Here is a 9800-nt window from a genome sequence, read left to right on the forward strand (position 1 = left end):
ATATATGTTTTTGTCATCATCAAAAAGGGGGAGATTATTAGAACAAGATTTATTCTGATCAATATTCTGTGTTTTGATGATAACATTATATATGAATTTTGTATAAGATAATGTGGTACTCAAATCCTTTGCATTTTCCATTTCATGAAATATATAAAGAGTATGCACAAATCAGCGCTCAGAAGCAACTGACTCAGAAGGTTCTGGATGGCTTCATCAGAACATGCTCTGGCAAGACATCAGAAGATGGTCAAGCAGAATCAAAGCATGAACTGAAAGCATCAGAAGAATGAAGTCAGAAGCAGAAACTCTGAAGTTCTGATGGTATCACGCTCAAGCTCTTCAAAGTCAGAAGACAAGAAGATGCTATGCACCAAAGCTGTTGACTTTGATATTCAAACGTTGTTAATCTACAAAATCTGAGTCCAGAAGAAAGTACAAGATGAAAGGCTGAAACGTCTAATCTCTAACTGACAAAAGGAACGTTAGAAGCTACAAAAGGCAAAGTCAGTAAAAGCAGCAAAAGCAAGGCTCGAGGTAGTTGACAAAAGTGTGAAACATTAAATACAAAGCTGTACTATTCACACAAAGCATTAAATGCTCCCAACGGTCATTTCCTCTCAGCGCCTATAAATAGAAGTTCTGATCAGAAGCAAAGAAGAACATTTGTGCAAAATACTGAAACACTATCAAAATCAAAGCTCACAAACTTCATCTTCAACCTCACAAACTCTTGTAATATTTAGTGAGTGTTAAGCTTAGAACTTAAGAGAAATATCACAGTTGTGATTACAGCATTATTAGAAGCAAATCTATACTCTTGTAAACATTATTTTACATTGTTTGTAAAAGGTTCCTAGAGTGATCAAGTTGTGATCTGTAGACTCTAGAAGAATTCCTAGAGTGATCAAGTTGTGATCTGTATACTCTAGAAGACTTAGAAGGTTTCTAAGTGGATAACCATTGTAATCAGTTGGATTAGAGGATTAAATTCTCAGTTGAGGTAAATCACTCTAAGGGGGTGGACTGGAGTAGTTTCGTTAACAACGAACCAGGATAAAAGTAATTGTGTTCATTGTTTTTATCTTCCAAGTTTTTGAAGTCACACTTATTCAATCCCCCCTTTCTAAGTGTTTTTCTATCCTTCAACAACACATGGAATAGGTAAAAGAAATTCAATATAAAGCCATTCAAGAATTGAGAACTATAACAAATAAAGTTGTATTTCCAAACATACATGTATCAATTAAATCTATGTAAAAAATTGAGACTAAATTTAACTCCTAAGTCTATTAACAAATTAATTACAAGGAGGTATCAAAACAAAGAAAATTCAAGTATATTTAAAGAAAAAAGATTTATTAAAAGTATTAAAACAATTAAGAAAAATTAACAAAAAAAATCAAGACAATTTTTTACATACCCTAAAATACCTAAAAACTATTTTTATGTATTTTTTACTTGAAAGAAAAAGGAATTATAAGTTAAAAGTTAAAGGAAAACAAAGAATTAAAATAAACTAAAATCTACACTACCAGGGGGTGCAACAGCAATTAGAAAATGAGTTAAAGTTGGTTAACTGTAAAATGGGCCAGGAAACCGGGGGTGGAGAAAGCATGGGCGCATGGAGGCCCAGGTCCATTGCGTGGTGGTGTATTAGTGAGGCAAGGGTATAACTTCAGAAACGTTACAGGCCCAGCTAATCTCGTGGCCCACTCACACAAGCCACTCATTATCTCAAATAATCCACATTTTTATTTCACTTTCATTTATTCTATTTGTGACATTATTATTTGATTAAACATAACATGACAAAAAGTGAACATTATATCAATTGGGTCAAGATACTTTAAGTCAAGTAAGACAAAAAACAAGCTGACCAATCAGGATGCGCCAGGTAGTGAGCCAATGATTGTAATAAGCCAAAAACAAAATGACAGACCAACAGCACTGCGCCACGTCACCTAATGGATCCAACTCCATGCACGTGAACCAGACGCCGGGGACAAACTCTGGTCGTCTTCTCCGGTGGAATCACCACCACGAATCACCGTCACGTGCCTAAAACCTAACTAAACTACCACAGTCCCCCTCGGATTTTCGCGTAGAACGTGAATCCGAGCTCAATTTTCTCATATAAAGTCCCTATAATCAAAACCAAAGCCGTCTTATGAACCCTAACTACACAACAGTCTCACTAAAAAGCCAAATTAATCACAGCAAAGCGTTCATGATCAAACCCTGAGTTCATACGCATGATTTAAGCAAGCAAACATACATAACAACGTGCAAACCGAATCGCATTTCCAGAATCAAGAATCAACACAAATAGCAAGGAGTTATGAATGCAACATAGATGCATATGGCCTAAGTACATGGATAAAATGCTGAGAGTTCTGAGAGTTTACCTGGAAGAGTTCTTGAATGAAGACCTTCGGGAAACTTCAACTCTTGACGCCTCGGATTCAGATCTCGAAGGTGAGGACGATGAATGATAGCCTATGCACACAAACACCCTCTGATAAAAAGACTCAGAATCTTCCTTCAAGCTTGGAACTCAGGTAGTATGATAACCCTTGTTGTGAGACCGGAGCTTAGTGATAGAGATCGGAATAGATGCCAAATACAAGAGGGAAGATGAAGGTTTTGGCCATAGTGATGACGAAGACGCAGTGGTGGTGGTGGTAAGGTGGTGGTTATGGTGGTTGTTTAGAGTTTGTTAAAGTTTGTTACAAGATGTAACAAACTTCGAAGGTGAGGGATGGAGGAGAAAAAAAACGGGAGAGAAGAAGAGAGTGAGGAGAGAGAGCTTTTAGAAAAATGAGAAAATGTGAGAGATTGTAATGTGAGTTTATGAAGGGAGTTTCTTTTTTATAGTGTAAAGGTGCATGGTATATGTGGTGAGGATGAGTGTAGCATAGTGTATCATTTCTTCTACACTTAATGGACAAGTTGTTGTTGTTTATGGCAAGCTTCTCTTTGGCTTTTACGTACCAGCTCTCATGCATGGGCTTATGTGGAATGATTGTGTTGCAAGAATTTGTGTGTTGCTTATTAGAAGAATACTCATGGCACCCACTTTGTGAACCAATAACTCTAACTACAAGCCTTCAAATGATTCAATCTTGGGGCCAATTTAAAGAGTGCATGGCATAGAGTAATTTCCCTGTTTGACAATCCTTGGGAAGAGGCTTGGAAATGGTAGAAAAATAACCATGAACTTGTGTTGCTACCACTGCTAAGGCCTTGCGCGCGCATGACTCATCCCTGGCCTAGCAAGATGCCAAAACTTGGTCATATGGGAGTGCGATTTTGAGACCTTTTATCTTGGTCCACATGTATTCAATGGTTTCCATCTATGGCTTGTTGGAAAGAGAGCATGACAAGGAAGAGATTTACATTGGAGTTGGCTCTGGAAGATGCTTAGAACTCTTTAAAATCAACTTCAAAAATGACACGCCACGTGCTTGTGAAAATGTCTTGCGTGTGCCCTGACCTCTGGCCCAGATTCTTGTAAATGCATGGCTTGGTTAGAGTGTGACTTTGAGCACTCACAATTGATTCAATATCTACTCAATTGACTTGGTTCTTGTTTCATTGTGTATAGGACATGGCAAAGAATAGATGCATACCAAGTTTTCATTTGTAGGGCCTTTGCATTGCTCTGAAATTGTCTTCAAATATGGCACATCACATGTTTGATGAAATGCTTCACGTCTGGCCTAAAATCTGCCCAGCTTTGTGACTTGATCCAAGTGAAAAATCTCAACTTCAAACCTTAATAACTCTTCAACCAAGCTTCAAATGAAAAAGTGTCCAACTACAAAGTTGTTCTCCTCCATGAGAAGAACAACTTTGATGTTGGAAATTTTTCCAAAAATGTCATTTGCCACTTGTAAACGGATGGTGAAGTGGACTGTTCATCAAACTTTCAAGAGCCAAAATATTTTCTAAGTATGAAAACTTTCCATTTTTTATTTTTTTCTATTTTGGCAACTTTTGTCAAACTCCTGATTTTATTCATTCTTTGACTTTTCTTGACCGATTTTCCACCAAAAGTCAATATTTGAGTGATTGACCTGATTTTGACCCAAAAGTCAATTGTTCTGATTTTTCTCCGATCTTAATGAAATTCCCGATTAATTAGTTTCCAACCAATGGTAATCAACTGAACACTTCCACACAGTCTGTTAGAACAAGATTTGTTCTGATCAATATTCTTAGTTTTGATGATAACAATGTATATGAATTTTGCTTGAGACAATGTGGTACTCTAATTCTATGAAATTTCCATTTCAAGAAATATATAAAGAGTATGCACAAAATCAGTGCAAGAAGCACTGACTCAGAAGGTTCAAGTATGCAACATCAGAACATGCTCTCGCAAGAAATCATAAGATGGTCAAGTAGAATCAGAACACGGTCTATTGAAGCATCAGAAGAACTTGAGATCAGAAGCAGAAGCACTGAAGTTCTCATGGTATCACGCTAGAAGCACTTCAAGGTCAGAAGACAAGAAGATGCTCTGCACCAAGCTGTTTGACTCTGATATATTCAAACGATGTATCAACAAAGATCAGATCAGAAGCAAGTACAAGATGGCAGGCTACGCTGACTGACAAAAGGAACGTTAGAAGCTATTAAAGGCAACGCCAGTTAAAGCAGGAAAAGAAAGGCTCGAGGTAGTTGACAAAAGAGTGAAACATTAAATGCAATGTTGTACGGATCATGCAACGCATTAAATGCTCCCAACGGTCATCTTCTCAAACGCCTATAAATAGAAGTTCTGATGAGAAGCTGAATATAACTTTGCGCAACCATACAGAAACGCTGTCAAATTCAAAAGCTCTCAAACTTCATCTTCAACCTCACTTCATTACTGTTGTAATATCTTAGTGAGATTAAGCTTAAACTTTAAGAGAAATATCACAGTTGTGATTATAGCTTTTAAGAAGCATTGTAATACTCTTGTAAGAATTTGTTTACATTTATTTGTAAAGAACTAGAGGAGATAAAGTTGTGATCAGATTCTCTAGAAAGTCTTAGAGGGTATCTAAGCATTGTGTTCCTAGAGTGATCAGGTTGTGATTAGAATACTCTAGAAGACTTAGAGGGTATCTAAGTGGAAAACCATTGTAATCTTGTGTGATTAGTGTATTAAATCCTCAGGTGAGGTAAATCACTCTAAGGGGGTGGACTGGAGTAGTTTCGTTAACAACGAACCAGGATAAAAATCATTGTGCAATTGTTTTTTATCTTAAGAGTTTTTAAAGTACACTTATTCAAACCCCCCCTTTCTAAGTGTTTTTCTATCCTTCAATTGGCATCAGAGCGCCGGTTCTAAGGTGCAAGCACTTAACCGTGTTTAGAAAAAATTCAGGAAGAGAAAAATGCTTAAGTCAAGATGGCTGGTGAGACTCCAACACCTACATCTACTTCTGGCTCTACTGAGCAATACAACAATGGAAACAATGGCTACACTAGACCACCAGTATTCGATGGTGAAAACTTTGAATATTGGAAAGATAAACTCGAAAGTTACTTTCTTGGTTTAGATGGTGACTTATGGGATCTTCTGGTGGATGGTTACAAACATCCAGTGAAAGCTAGTGGTGTAAAGCTCTCAAGACAAAAGATGAGTGATGATCAAAAGAAGCTATTCAAAAATCATCACAAGTGTAGGACTGTTTTGCTGAATGCTATCTCTCATGCTGAATATGAGAAGATATCTAACAGGGAAACTGCCTATGATATATATGAATCATTGAAAATGATTCATGAAGGAAATGCCCAAGTCAAGGAGACCAAAGCTCTTGCCTTGATCCAGAAATATGAAGCCTTCAAGATGGAGGATGATGAAAACATTGAGAAAATGTTCTCAAGATTTCAAATGCTAACTGCTGGGTTAAGAGTTCTTAACAAGGGATACACCAAGGCTGATCATGTCAAGAAGATCATCAGAAGCTTGCCAAGAAGATGGGGTCCTATAGTGACTGCTTTCAAAATTGCCAAGAATCTGAATGAAGTTTCTCTTAAAGAATTGATCAGTGCTCTGAGAAGTCATGAAATAGAGCTGGATGCTAATGAACCTCAAAAGAAAGGTAAGTCTATTGCATTAAAATCTAATTATAAAAAATGCACTAACGCTTTTCAGGCAGAAGAACAAGATTCTGAAGAATCAGAATCAGAAGAAGAAGATGAACTGTCCATGATCTCCAGAAGGGTAAACCAACTCTGGAAAAGCAAGCATAGGAAGTTCAAGAACTCCAGAAGTTCTAAGAAGCTTGAAAAAGGAGAATCTTCTGGAAGCAGAAGATCTGACAAGAAGAAGGTCACATGCTATGAATGCAATGAGCCTGGTCACTACAAGAATGAGTGTCCAAAACTTCAGAAGGAAAATTCCAAAAAAAAGTTTCATAAGAAGAAAGGACTTATGGCAACGTGGGATGATTCAGATTCAGAATCAGAATCAGACTCTGAAGGCGAGCAGGCAAACATTGCACTGATGGCCACAGTTGATGATGGATCAGAATCTACATCAGAATTAGATTCTGAAGAGGTATTTTCTGAACTATCTAGAGAAGAGTTAGTTTCCAGTTTAATAGAACTTATGGAACTCAAGGCTCATCTTAGTATCAAATACAAAAAGCTGAAAAAGCTATTTGATTCTGAAACTAAGAAGCTAGAAGTGGAAAATTCTAAACTGAAGGAAAAAGTTTTAAAATTATCCAAAGATATTGGATCTCCTTCTGACTCAAAAAAATCCATTCCTAGTCTCAATCATATTCTGAAAGAATATGACTCGAGTTTTAGAAAGTTCTTATCTAGAAGTATTGGCAGAAGTCATCTTGCTTCTATGATATATGGTGTTTCGGGAAACAAAAGGATTGGCGTTGGCTATGAGTGTGATATCCCACATAAATTTGAACCTGTAGATGATATGAAAATCACATACAAGCCATTGTATGATCAGTTCAAATATGGTCACTCACATGATATTAGGCTCATTTCACATGCCAAAAGCTTTCATGCTACACACACTAAGAAGCATGTGACACAACCTAGAAAATATCATGCTGCTAAACCTAAGGAATATCATGCTGTACCTCCTGTTGTTTATCATGCTAAACTCAAGTTCAATCAGAACTTGAGGAAAACTAACAAGAAAGGACCCAAGAAGTTGTGGGTACCTAAGGAGAAGATAATTTTTGTTGCAGATATCCTTGGCAGCAAAGAAGACAAAGCATAACATGTCATGGTACCTGGACTCTAGGTGCTCGCGACACATGACGGGAAGAAGGTCTATGTTCCAAGACCTGGTGCTTAAGTCTGGTGGAGAAGTCAAGTTTGGAGATATTAGAAGGGCAAGCTAATTGGCTCTGGAACCATAAGTACTAGTAACTCTCCTTCCATATCTAATGTACTTCTTGTAGAAGGATTAGCGCATAACTTATTGTCCATAAGTCAATTAAGTGACAATGGTTATGACATAATCTTCAATCAAAAGTCTTGCAAGGCTGTAAGTCAAAAGGATGGCTCAATCCTATTTACAGGCAAGAGAAAGAACAACATTTATAAGATTGATCTTTCTGATCTTGAGAAGCAGAAGGTGACTTGCCTTATGTCTGTTTCTGAAGAGCAATGGGTCTGGCACAGAAGATTAGGCCATGCTAGTTTGAGAAATATTTCTCAGATTAACAAACTAAATCTGGTCAGAGGACTCCCAAATCTGAAATACAAATCAGATGCTCTTTGCGAAGCATGTCAGAAGGGCAAGTTCTCCAAACCTGCATTCAAATCTAAGAATGTTGTCTCTTCCTCTAGGCCGTTAGAACTTCTGCACATTGATCTGTTTGGCCCAGTCAAATCAGCATCTGTCAGAGGGAAGAAATATGGATTAGTCATCGTAGATGATTATAGTCGCTGGACATGGGTAAAGTTCTTAAAACACAAGGATGAGTCTCATTCAGAGTTCTTTGAATTCTGCACTCAGATTCAATCTGAGAAGGAGTGCAAAATCATAAAGGTCTGAAGTGATCATGGTGGCAAATTTGAGAACAAATTCTTTGAGGAGTTCTTCAAAGAAAATGGTATTGCCCATGATTTCTCTTGCTCTAGAACTCCACAGCAAAATGGAGTTGTAGAGCGAAAGAATAGGACTCTACAAGAAATGGCCAGAACCATGATCAATGAAACCAATATGGCTATGCACTTCTGGGCAGAAGCAATAAATACTGCATGTTATATTCAGAATAGAATCTCGATAAGACCTATTCTAAATAAGACTCCTTATGAATTGTGGAAGAACAGAAAGCCCAACATTTCATATTTTCATCCTTTTGGATGTGTTTGTTTCATTCTGAATACTAAAGATCATCTTGGTAAGTTTGATTCTAAGGCACAAAAGTGTTTCCTTCTTGGATATTCTGAACGCTCTAAAGGCTGCAGAGTATACAATACTGAAACATTGGTTGTAGAAGAATCAATCAATATCAGATTTGATGATAAGCTTGGTCTTGAAAAGCCAAAGCAGTTTGAGAATTTTGCAGATATAGATATCTCAATCTCAGAAGCTGAAGAACCAAGAAGCAAAGTATCAGAAGCTGAAAATCTCAGAAGCAAAGGATCAGAAGATCAAGTTGCTGCGTCTTTAGAGAATCTCAGAATTTTTGAAGGGCCAACAGTCAGAAGATCTTCAAGACTAACTTTTGCTCACTCAGAAGATGTCATTCTTGGAAAGAAAGATGATCCTATCAGAACTAGATCCTTTCTAAAAAATGGTAGTCAGAACAATTGCCCAGAATGAGAAGATGAGAATTTCTGACGTATGGATAAGCTCTGAAATGTGTTTGGATTATCTTCTTATAAGAAGTTATGATAGTGAACAATTAGAAGTTCTGATTCTGTTATTACTAACGCTTCATTATCTAAGTTGATTCAGAATCTCTTTTAAAGTAAAACAGCTGTCACCAGTTGTTCCAGAAGATGAACACGTGTTCACTCTTTTTGGACAAGCATGCGTACAGTTGAGGAGACGCCGCCCTAGGTAACTGTGCAAATCATACAGAAACGCTCCCAACGGTCATCTTCTCAAACGCCTATAAATAGAAGTTCTGATGAGAAGCTGAATATAACTTTGCCCAAACATACAGAAACGCTGTCAAATTCAAAAGCTCTCAAACTTCATCTTCAACCTCACTTCATTACTGTTGTAATATCTTAGTGAGATTAAGCTTAAACTTTAAGAGAAATATCACAATTGTGATTATAGCTTTTAAGAAGCATTGTAATACTCTTGTAAGAATTTGTTTACATTTGTTTTTAAAGAACTAGAGGAGATCAAGTTGTGATCGGATTCTCTAGAAAGTCTTAGAGGGTATCTAAGCATTGTGTTCCTAGAGTGATCAGGTTGTGATCAGAATACTCTAGAAGACTTAGAGGGTATCTAAGTGGAAAACCATTGTAATCTTGTGTGATTAGTGTATTAAATCCTCAGGTGAGGTAAATCACTCTAAGGGGGTGGACTGGAGTAGTTTCGTTAACAACGAACCAGGATAAAAATCATTGTGCAATTGTTTTTTATCTTAAGAGTTTTTAAAGTACACTTATTCAAACCCCCCCCCCCTTTCTAAGTGTTTTTCTATCCTTCACAGTCCTCATACCATCTCCCTTCATGAAATCAGCTCTTGATCAATGTGTTGACCAAAAAGTCAACTGTGTTGACTTTGGTCAGGAAACCTTAATTCAGGATAATCAGGTGAATAGTAAGCTTGTACTTTCTGACCAATGCTCTGAATTGA

Source organism: Vicia villosa, linkage group LG7 (genome assembly GCF_029867415.1).
Source record: "Vicia villosa cultivar HV-30 ecotype Madison, WI linkage group LG7, Vvil1.0, whole genome shotgun sequence".
In the NCBI taxonomy this organism is placed as follows: domain Eukaryota; kingdom Viridiplantae; phylum Streptophyta; class Magnoliopsida; order Fabales; family Fabaceae; genus Vicia; species Vicia villosa.